The 12,468-nt window shown below is 34.5% G+C and overlaps 1 non-coding gene across 1 annotated transcript; it reads left to right on the top strand.

Annotated features, from left to right (window-relative positions):
* Window positions 1-5,482: 5,482 nt before the first annotated feature.
* On the top strand, window positions 5,483-5,589 carry LOC133793012 (small nucleolar RNA R71). Its single transcript, XR_009874477.1, has one exon. It is a non-coding gene; the product is annotated as a small nucleolar RNA R71 (small nucleolar RNA).
* Window positions 5,590-12,468: the final 6,879 nt, after the last annotated feature.

Here is a 12,468-nt window from a genome sequence, read left to right as displayed (position 1 = left end):
TTAGAGAGGATGTCTTGGCTGGAGCATCCAGGGATTATACAGTGTCTGATTTGGGGTTGTTGAGATACAAAGGACGGATATGTGTTCCGTTAGACACTGCGTTGAGGCGAGAGATTCTGGATGAATCTCATACTACACCTTACTCTTTGCATCCAGGCACCACGAAGATGTACCAGGATGTAAGATCATTGTACTGGTGGCCAGGGATGAAGAGAGATGTAGTAGAGTATGTGGCTAAGTGCTTGACTTGTCAACAGGTCAAGGCTGAGCATCAGAGGCCGGCAGGATTACTGCAGCCTCTGGATATCCCTGAGTGGAAGTGGGAAGACATCACAATGGACTTTGTGGTGGGCTTGCCCAGGACTGTTGGTCAGCATGATTCCATTTGGGTGATAGTGGATCGCTATACCAAGTCAGCTCACTTTCTACCAGTGAGGACTACTTATACTGTTGACCAGTATGCAGATCTCTATGTGAGAGAGATCGTGCGCCTCCATGGAGCTCCTAGGTCGATCGTGTCAGATCGGGACCCTACATTCACTTCCAAGTTCTGGAAGAGTTTACAGACAGCCATGGGTACACGACTAAAGTTCAGTACAGCTTATCATCCTCAGACAGATGGGCAATCTGAGAGGACGATCCAGATATTGGAAGACATGCTACGAGCATGTGTGCTGGACTTTGGTGGGTCGTGGAGTAAGTATCTGCCTTTGATAGAGTTCTCCTATAATAACAGTTACCAGTCTACCATTGGTGTTGCACCTTATGAGATGTTGTATGGTAGGAAGTGTAGGTCTCCCATTCATTGGGATGAGACAGGTGAAAGGAGATACTTAGGTCCTGAGGCGGTTCAGAGGACCAGTGAGGCTATTGAAAAGATTAGAGCTCGGATGCTTACTTCTCAGAGTAGACAGAAGAGCTATGCAGATCCCAAACGCAGGAACGTGGAGTTCCAGGTAGGAGACTATGTCTTCCTTAGAGTCTCGCCATGGAAAGGGGTGAGAAGGTTTGGGAAGAAAGGCAAGCTGAGTCCCAGGTTTGTAGGTCCATTTGAGATCCTGGAGAGGATTGGTCAAGTGGCTTACAGGCTAGCTTTGCCTCCGGCGTTGTCAGCTGTGCATAATGTATTTCATGTATCCGCTCTTCGGAGGTATGTGTCTGATGAGAGACATGTTTTGAATTATGAGGATCTGGAGCTTGAGCCAGATCTCTCCTTTGAGGAGCAGCCTGTTCAGATACTTGATCAGAAGGATAAAGTCCTCAGGAACAAGACAATACCTCTGGTTAAGGTATTGTGGAGGAATAGCAAGGTCGAGGAGGGGACCTGGGAGCTGGAGTCTGATATGCGGAGTCAGTTTCCCAAGTTGTTCAGGTAAATTTCGAGGACGAAATTTCTGTAAGGAGGGGATAGTTGTAATGCCCCGGATTCCCTATTATGGTTAATGGCTGGATTAGTAGGCCGGGAGGGCCATAATTGTTTAATTATGCCATTAAATGTGTTTATGCATGTTTATGAGAATTATATTATAATATGATGTTAAATGCATGCATGTGAGTCCACATTTGTTTACAGGGGTATTTTGGTAATTTGGCCCGCTGAGGGTATAATTGTATATTTGTATGTGTGATAATGATATATTGTGAGACCACATTATAATGTGGATTGGTTCGAGTATTTCGACATAAGACGATCTTTAAACGTGGTTTAACGGTTTGGTCATAACAGGTTTGAGATCGGGGCTCGGGGTGAGTCTCGGGGTGTTATTATTGACTATAGCGTTACCGGGGATTTTAGGGTAACGGGATATGAATTATTGATGTTCGAGGATATTGAGATTAGCGGGAATTGGGAAGCGTTAATTATAATTAACGGGTTAAGCGGGAAGTACCAATTTTGCCCTTGGGGTGGCTTTAGAGGCTTAAGATAACACAAGGGGTATTTTGGTCTTTTTGGAAGGATATATATGACTTAAGTGGCTTAGAAAGCTGTGGAACAAACAGAGTAAAACAGGGGTTTGCTTCTTTTCTTCCCGTACCTTCTCCTAGCTTCATCTTCTCCATTGCCTTCTTTGAGAGTTTTGAGTTCTAGGTGGGATATCAAGCTAAGGAACTTCAAGGCTAAGTTAGTAGACTTGGTTCTGCTTGTGTGGGAGTTTAAAACAGGTTTTGAGGTAAGTTTTGATCACTGAACTTAAGCTATGCTCTGTTTTCGTTTTAGCTTTTCAGTCATGAGTTTTGATGTGGAAAGTGTGAATCAAAGGGGGTCTTAATGTTAGTTTGATTAGGGTTTGATGTGAGTGAGCTAAGGGAGTTTTTTGGGGGTTTAATTATGTGTTAGGAAGAGGTTCTATGAGGGTTTAAAGGTCTGGTTTGAGAGGGAATTACACAGGGAGAAAAACTAGTTCGTGTGGCCGACTTAGCCATTCTGGGCTGAGCGCCGCGGCGCAGCAGGGGAGCGCCGCGGCCCTTGGCGTTTGGCAGGCAGGGAGCCTCTCTGTTTGGAGGCGCGCTGCGGCGCAGCAGAGGGGGGCCGCGGCCCTTAAGGCCAATTTTGCCAAAATGTGGTTTTTAGCTTGGGGATTCAAGCCATAGGCCTCGAGGTTGAACCTAGTACCCGGTTGGGTAGTATTTGATGTCTCGGGGGATGGGATTTGGTTTGGGAACCCTCGGATATCTTTTTTATTGATAAATTCTATAATTTGGTTATGACAGGTGACCGTCAAGGATTTTAAAGGTTGATCGTTCTCAGGGGTCGTTCATATTATAATCCTCACTCGAACCAGAGGTAAGAAAACAGTGTATGAATATAGTTGCACCCTGTACAGGTATATGGCATGTATGATTTGATATTTGAGGCATGCTGGTTGATATATGTGGACATGGATTGCATATTAAATGCTAGTGAATGCTGATTACCTGCTTGAGACACTGACTAGTCAGGGACCGACTCTAAAGTCGAGAATCATGCATTGAATGGCTCGATAGCATTAATGCCAGACCGACCCTAGGGTCGAGAAACTTATAAGCGCTTGCCTGGTCTACGACCAGATGACTATAGCCAAGGTGCATGACCCCGGTGACTGTTTGTCACAAGGCTAAGGGACGTTGTCCATAGTTTCAACTCTAGAGTCGTGAGGAAGGTTATGTTGGTGACCAATCACCATGCACCTGTCCTGATCAAGCTTATGAAAGAAATCACCTATCAGTTAAGCCCTGGTGACCCTATCGTCACATGGCTAGAGGGAGCGATGCTCATTACTGTGACTTTTGGCTATTGTCACCTATTTGCTGGACTGATAGTCTTGAATGGTTATTATGGTCGTTGTTGATATTATATCATGTTTTATTATGTTTTCTTGCTGGGCCTTGGCTCATGGGTGCTATGTGGTGCAGGTAAAGGAAAGGAAAAGCTTGGCCAGCCTTGAGTGGAGAGCTTGGGCGATGTAATGTACATACAGGGCCGCTTGACTGCCACGGTCAAAGAGTTCTCAGAGGGACTAGGGGTTTACCCTATTTTTGCCGCTTAGGCCGGCGGGGATTGTAAATTTGAAACTGTAGCAACTCTTTTGTATTACGAACTACTTGTAAACATTTTAAAAGGCTCATGAGCAGTTTATTTACTTAATGAAATGTACCCTTTCCTTTTTACCGGTTTTCACCTTAACCTGATAATGATACTTAGATCACGTTTTTAACCAAAGGACTCGGGTAGTGAGTCAAATTTCCGGTTCACTGTTCACCGTAACTGTTCTGGGGTAACCAGGGCGTTACAATACTCTAATCCTTACGAGACCGTTTGTTGTGAATCCAACTTTCGAGGTCACATTTTCCATGGCTCGAAATCTGGGTATAACACACTTCTTCACACTCAACAAAGTTAACCACATTAAATACATTCAATTCAACAGTCATATTTCCGAAAGATAGTTTCAAAACACCATTACGACAATTTATGATTGCATTAGATGTAGCTAAGAATGGTCTACCTAAAATGATAGGAATTTGAGCATGCATATTTTCCACAGGTTGAGTATCAAGAACAATGAAGTCAACAGGAAAATAAAATTTATCAACTTTTATTAAAACATCCTCTATAATGCCTCTAGGAATTTTCACAGAACGATTGGCTAATTGAAGAGTTATAGAGGTAGGTTTTAGCTCACCAAGACCAAGTTGCTTATAAACAGAATAAGGCAATAAATTCACACTAGCACCCAAATCAAGTAAAGCTTTGTTAATAAAATGATCACCAATAATGCATGAAATTGTGGGACACCCAGGATCTTTATATTTAACAAGACTCTTATATTAAATAATGGAACTAGCTTGTTCAGTTAAAAACGCCTTTTTAGGAACATTAGTGTTTCTTTTAACAGTACAAAGATCCTTTAAAAATTTGGAGTAGGCAGGAATTTGTTTAATGGCATCTAAGAAAGGGATGTTGATCCTAACTTGTTTAAAAACTTCTAAGATGTCATTATATTGGCCGCCTTTTTTACTTGGAAGCAATCTTTGTGGGAATGGGGCTTTTGGAATGAAAGGATGGATTGGACTTTCTTTGTTTGATGAGTCATTGAGATTAGAACTAGAAGGCTGACTCTTTTCTTTTTCTTTTTCGTTTTCAACCTCGGGTATGTAATCGGGTTTGAAAATATTCTTTCCAGACCTAAGAGTTGAAATTAATTTGACTTCTCCATTATGACTAGACTTTCCTATCTCATATTGACCTTTTGGATTAGGGATAGGTTGACTAGGGAATGTTCCTTTTTCTCTATCAACTAAAGCAGTGGCGAGTTGTCCTACTTGTGTCTCGAGTTTGGTAATAGATTGAGATTGATTTTGTAGGATTTGTTGGGTGGATTGCATAAATTATTGTAAAGTATCTTCTAAGGAAGGTTTTCTTTGTTGCGAATATGGTTGATTTTGTGGGGCATGAGCTTGGTTTTGTGTGTTGTATTGGTGCCCTTGATTCATTTGGGGTTGGTTTTGTCTCCATGAAAAGTTCGGATGGTTTCTCCAATTTGGATTGTAGGTGGATGAAAATGGGCTATCATTTGGTTTCCCATAAGAATGAAGAGCATTGGCCTCCTCAGAAAAGGCTTCTTGGTAGGAAGGATATGATTGGACATTATGGCACGGACTAGAACATATAGAACAAACATCTTTTCTTGGTTGTATTGGAGAGTTTATAGTTTGGCTTATGGCTAAAGCTTCTACTTTTCTCGCTAATTTGTCTAAGGATGTTCTTAAGTCTACTTCTTCTTTTACTTCATACCTTCCTCCTCTTTTTGGTGAATTAGTTGACCTAGACCTAGGATCAAAATAATTCCATTGTTGTGAATTGACAGATAAATCTTCAAGGGCGTCCCACGCCTCTTGTCCTTGAAATTTTAAAAAATTTCCAGTATGCATAGATTGAATCATTTGACGATTAGAGGGAGTCAAACCATCATAAAAATATTTTACAAGTCTCCATTTTTCAAAACCATGATGAGGACATTTTAATAATAAATCTTTAAATCTATCCCAACATTCATAAAACTCTTCATTATCTTTTTGAAAAAACTCGGAGATTTCTCTCCTTAGACTATCAGTTTTAGACATAGGAAAAAATTTCAGTAAGAATTTATTATAAAGTTGATCCCATGTAGTTATAGACCCCGTGGGAAGGGAATTTAACCAAGCTTTTGATTTGTCTTTTAATGAAAAAGGGAACAATCTTATTTTGACTGACTCATCAAAAAAAATTTGAAATTTAAATGTTGAGCAAATTTCTAAGAAATCTTTGATATGCATGTAAGGATCCTCTCTATCTAACCCATAATAAGATGGCAATAATTGAATGATTGCGGGTTTAAGCTCAAAATGAGTAGCAGAAGTAGTAGGTAAAACAATGCATGAAGGAGCATTAGATGAAATAGGTGCAAAATATTCAAGCAAAGTTTTTTCAGGCACAACATTTTCATCAACAGGATTAGCAATAGGTTCCATGCTGCTCAAATTTTTACTAACACTTTCAATTTCAAACAAAGATAAACGTCTTTTTACTAATCGTTTGTTAGAGTTACGTTCTCAATGATGCATACAATTTTCTCAAACAAGGCAACAAGGATAATCTCAAACAAGCAATTTTCTGATGTGGAAGATCAGTTAAAACCGCAACCACAGAGCATACTTAGAATTTTTAGAGATTTCACAGCAATATAATTCTTCAGGTTTACTTGTCCCCAGGCCTATTTGATTTCACTTACTCGCGCACTACTAACAACTCCCCGAGGTTAATTAGTAGAGGCGGATTGGGAATTTTGTTCAAATTTCCTTGAAGCAAAAATTGCTTATGGTGAAAGGACAAGATTTAGGTTTCTCTTTTTTTGTTCAAGTATTTTTCACAATATTGCACTAAAATATTATAAAAGACAAAGAAAAATACGGCAAAAATTAAATAAGACTAAAATTTAGGCAAGAGTAGGGAGGCATAGCATGCCATCAACCATAACAAAATTAAGGTAAAAATTAGGAGGCACAAGTGTCATCAACTAAAACATAAAATAAAAGACTAGGAGGCAAAATTGCCATCAACTAGCTAGGAGGCAAAATTGCCATCAACTAGTAACTTGCGGAAATTAAATAAAATAAAAATTACAACAAGATAATTAAAGAAAATTACAACAAATGTTAGGAGGCACAAGTGCCGTCAACTAACAAAGAAATACAAGAAATAAAAATTGCAACAAACTTATAACAAAATTAGGAGGCACAAGTGTCATCGACTATAAAAATTAAAAGGATAGATAGGAGACATAAGTGTCGTCGACTAAAAAAAACAATAAATATAAATATATAAGTATATATTTTTTTTAATGGTGGTAGAACCGTCCCAAATTTTCTTTTTATCTTTTTTTTTTTAGATTTTATAGAAATATATTTTTTTAGTTTTTTTTTTAAAGTGCAAAAATTAAAATAACTAGTAGAAGAATTTACTAACCTTGAGATAATTTTCGTTTCTTTTCTCTTGCAACTCCCTGGCAATGGCGCCAAAAACTTGATGGACCCAAAACGGGTATGTTTAAAAATTTATAAATCGCAAGCGCACGAATCGTTCATATAGAATAGTGATCGTGTAAGCAAGGATGTCAAACCCAAAGGAGTTGTCTAAAATTAAAAAGAGAAAACTATTTTAAATCAAAAGTAATAAATTCTAACCTAGTTCCAAAGATTGATGAGTTTTAATATTATGAACATAAAATAAAAGATTGAAAAATAAAGCTATTTAAGAGAATAAAAATAAAGCAATAATGAGTTGAAAATAAGTGTTAAAAGAAAAGATTATTAAGATACTAGAATCCACAAAGTGTAAGTTTAATAATATTTATTAGTATATTGATTCCCAAATTTTAGTGATAGTTAAAATAATTCAAACTATCATTTTCCAAAAAGATTTATAATTTTAAGCACAAATTTCTTATAAAAAGATAGGATTTTTCTTCACTTTTCAAAATTATAATTTCAAAGCATTTAGTGTAAATCAATCTAATGAAATAACAAATAAATCAATGAGCATTATTTATAAGGAAAAACATAATATTTTTGTTCTAAGCATGGATGTGTACAATTTAATGACACATCTTACACAAAGAATATTATGTTTATGCACTAATGAAGAACAAAGTGTAAATATGTTCTAACAATCTAAAATACAAGATATTTAAGATGAAAGAAATATATGAAGAAGAAAAATCCATAAACTTTTTTGCATTACAAGGGAAATCAACATACAAAATAAATATTACCTAGTTACAAGTTGCTTCATCATGATCTTAATAATCTTATGAAAAAGATTAGAAGCACATAACTAGAGTAGAAATTACAAAATAAAAGACATACATACTTGCAAAATGCTCTTGAAAAACCCAAAATGGAAGAGAGGATGGTAGAGAGAAAATGGGAGAAAGGAAGATAGTAACAAAAAATTAAGCCCCTAAAATGGTCTTGAAAGTCCATATTTATTGCCAAAATGACATTATTAAAATAATCAATTTAAATTAAGTAAATTGATTAAATTAATAATAATATGGTACATAGGGGTAAATTGTAGGAGTGATGATGATTTTGGGGTAAAAGTGTGTAGACAAGTAGGTAAAAAGGTGGCATTTTAGACAAGGGGACAATAAGCAAATTTATGGGCTCAAGAGGTGTTTGTACGGCAGTAACAGGCGGCTGGGGAGCTGGGCTTCGGTGGCAGCTGTTGGAGGCAAGTGATGGTTTGGAGGCCCAATTGGGCTGCTGGAAAATGGCAAAACTTGATGACTGCTTGGGCCCGTACGGAAGGCTGGAGGATGGCTTGGGACTTGGTGGCATCAAGTGGTGATGTTGAGGAAATGGTTGACAGCTGGCGTTGGTGGAGAAGGCAGCTGGCTGGGAGGTGGTCTTGGGGCTGCTGGCGTGTGATTGATGCATGGCTGTATAGAGATGGAATGAAGGCTGGAGAGTGTCTTTCGGACTGGGCCTGCTGAAGTGGGTCGGCTGGGAGGTGTGGTCCTTTTGTTAAATACCACTTTTTCCAATCTTTTCCTTGATAATGCATTTATTTTTCTCCCTTTTTCTTGCTTTTCAAGATAAAGTTGCAACAAATTATCTACAAAAATAAGCATAAATTAAATTACAACTAAACATTTTCAACAATAAAATAAATCAAGTTAATTCTTTGAAAATATTAATTATAACTTAATTTAAATTTAACATTTAAGTTTAACAATTGCATCTTTTTACTCATAACTCAACAATATTAATTTTAAATAATTAAACTATAACATTTTACAATAATACAACTATAAAAATACACAAAAATATGAAAAATCAAAATAAACCCAATAAATTCAAAATTACTTTAAAACTTAATAAATTAATTAAAAACTCAAGAACTAAGCAACAATTAGCATGTAAAATATGGTAAAATAACTCTATTTTGTAGAGTTATCAGTCACAAATAGTGGCAGCAATTTGTCCACACTCATATTTGCCTTCATGCTCAAAAACACTCGTAGTTGACTATCTTTCACTAAAACCTCTGGCGGAAACTTGGTGCCTTTCATGTACATGTAACAGACTTCTAATTTCAGTTCATACCCAGTTGAAACCCTCGACAGCCCAAACACCATCATACAATATAGGCACAAATACAGTTGAATCTGTCACAAACAAAAAAAATTAAAATAAGAAAAAAATACAAATAAAGTCGTACAAATTTAAAATCGCACACATATCGTTCAATATCGCAAAAACATTGCACAAAGTCGCACAACTATCGCAAGAAATTTTGGACAAAATTAATACAGGAAAAATCGCATTGATATCGCACAGGCATCGCACAAGTATTGCACACAGATAAAGTCGCCCACAAATCGCCCAAAAATTGTCCTAAAATCGCCCAAAAATACTTAGTTTTTGCCATACATATAACATCGCACAAAATCGCAATGGCATCGTTCAAATGTCGCATAGTTTCATCCCTAACCTTTGACCTTGGTAGAAATCGCACAAAATCGCAATTTATCGTTCAAAAATCGCAAAAAAACGAAAAACCCAGAAAAAAAACGCAGAAAACGGAGCATAGTCTACTTTCATTTCAGAACACAAAATGGACAAAATACAACCAACAATGTGCAGATCCATACAACTTACACTAAATATAACAAAAGCCAACAATATTTTGCATAAAAAACACTTACCCATTGCTTTTGGGTGAGAAAAATGAATGTGGAGGTCGGTTAAGTGTGTGGGAGGTCCGGCTGAGGTCTGGCTGAGGTCGTGGTGGGTGAAGGTCCGGCTGACTGCAAGCCGTGGTGGTTTTTTTTGGTCTGAGAGAGAGAGAGAGAGAGAGAAATGAAGGTGACTTTTTTTGAGTTTAGAAGAAGGGTATTTTTGGGATGAAAAAGAATTAAAAGAATAGTTAAAAAATATATAATTAGGTAGTATAGTTAAACACCATGTGTTTAATTTTAGCATAAAATGTCAAATTTCCCTTGTAAAATATCTTTAAAATATCATATTTTAATTTGTTTAATTATTCATTTATTTAATTTTATTTAACTTTAAGTCATATTTACAATCTACCATTGAATATAAGAATATTATGTTAAATATAAGAATATTCTCTTAAAGTTAATGAAAAAAATATAAAAAACTGTTAAAACTAAGAATTTCCGTTATCTACCCACTTATTATATAGAAGAGATATTGTAATTTGTTAAATATATTATAATTTAAAAATTAAATAAAATAACATGTAGTCGAAGTTAAGTTTCAATTTGACTACTCAAACTTAAATTATAATTTAATACTCATTTATTAAATAAAAATTATTTTGGTATATTTTAAATCATATGAATGGGTAATGAAAGCAAACAATCAATTAGGGTAGTATACATGCCATGATTATTTATTTTTATTTAATTATATATCTTTAATTTTGTGTATTTAAAGTTAATAATGAGTAGATATGACCACCATATTGAAATCAATTTGGAAGAGATGAATTCACATTTTGGTACTCTGTATCTCTTCTATATAAAAAGTATATAGATAACGGAATTTTTTTTGTTTTAACGGTTTGTTTTGTTAACTTTAATGGAATATTCTAAATATTTAACGGAATATTCTGAATATTTAGCGGAATATACATTTAAATTAATTAAAAATAAATATTTATTAATTATATTAATTTAAATTTAAATTCAAATGTTATAATATATCATTATTATAATAATATTTAATGTAAGACTACGCATATAATAATTATATTAATATAAATTCAAGTTCAAATGTTATAAAATATCATTATCATAATAATATATAATACAAGATCACTAGATGTTTAATAATTATATTAATATGAATTTAAATATTATAATAATATATAATACAAGACTAGATATTTAATACTTATATTAATATAAATTCAAGTATTATAAAATATCATTATAATAATAATACATAATACATAATCTTAATTTTTATTAAAAAAAAATATCATTTGTGTTTAAAAATGTTATCATATTATATACATATATTTTGAAGAAATCATAATATGTGTTTTGGTTTAATTTTTCTTTTAATATGTTTATGTCATTATTTTATATATAATACTAGAAAACATAATCGCATTTCACACAGTCTTTTGTAATTATTAAAAAATATACATATTTTAAAATATTTTTTGGGAGATTGTAGGGCAGGGATTCATTTTCACCCTACTCATACAACATGCTCTTTATATAGACACGTGAGGGTGTCTTGACCACAATTTTCTTTCATAATGATGTGCATTGTATAGCAAACATCTTGCAAGTTTTAAAAAAATTATGAAAAATTAAAGTGCTGAAAACAAAGTTCAAAAAGCTTGTTGTATGTGTGCTTTTATTTTTTATTATTATTATCATTATTATACGCTTTGCATGATTTTTTATTTATAAAAAGTCTAAATTATGTATAAGAAAATTTATGTTTTGTGTAAGACTTATTTTGACCGATTACCCGTTTGAACCTTTCATTTTTAAAAATTAACTCTTAGACCTCATGTTTTGTCAAAAGGTTAAATATAGAAATGGATAGATCGATTATTTGAACATTGTATTTTGGTTAATTACCCGTTTTGACCCTTTATTTTGAAAAATTAACTTTTGGACCATGTAATTATTCAAAAGGTTCAAAATTCTTTATCGAAATTAAATTATATATAATTTATGTTTTCTGTAAGGGTTTACACTATTTTGAACCTTATATTTTAGTCGATTACCCGTTGGTACCTTTATTTTTAAAAATTAACTTGTGGACCTCAAGTTTTGTCAAAAGGTTAAAAACAAAATAGATAGTTTGGTTATTTGAACACTATATTTTGGCCGATTACTTGTTTTGACTCTTTATTTTTAAAAATTAACCTTTGGACCATGTATTTATTCAAAGTGTTAAAAATTCTTTACAAAAAGTAAATTATATAAATGTGGACGCAGTTATTCGCCAACAGTGTATTAAGAAATAAAATGGGTAGATTAGTGCTAGATTATAAACCGCAATGAAATAATAAGCATTCACTCAAAAGCACAGAACTTTTATGTGGTTCAGTGGTTAAAATCCACCTAGTCCACGAGTCAATATTATTAATGTTTCTCTCTCTAATTCTGCAGAGTTTTGGTAATACAAAAAAAATCATCCCCCGTCCCTGTCCAACATTCCTAGTATTTGTAGGGGAATTCCATGGACAGGTTTGGGTAACTACGTAAATAAACCGCGTAATTATATATGGCATATAATTAATACAGATTATTCCCATTTACATTGGGATATGATTTGTTAACATAATAAATACGCTTTTGCTATCTCGGATAATAAATGATAGATATATGATATTGATTGGTCATTAATGAGCGCACAAAGAATTTCCGAATCTCCTGGGATCCTTCAGTATGTGTT

Source organism: Humulus lupulus, chromosome 7 (assembly GCF_963169125.1).
Source record: "Humulus lupulus chromosome 7, drHumLupu1.1, whole genome shotgun sequence".
In the NCBI taxonomy this organism is placed as follows: domain Eukaryota; kingdom Viridiplantae; phylum Streptophyta; class Magnoliopsida; order Rosales; family Cannabaceae; genus Humulus; species Humulus lupulus.
This window is presented reverse-complemented; position numbering and strand designations above follow the sequence as displayed.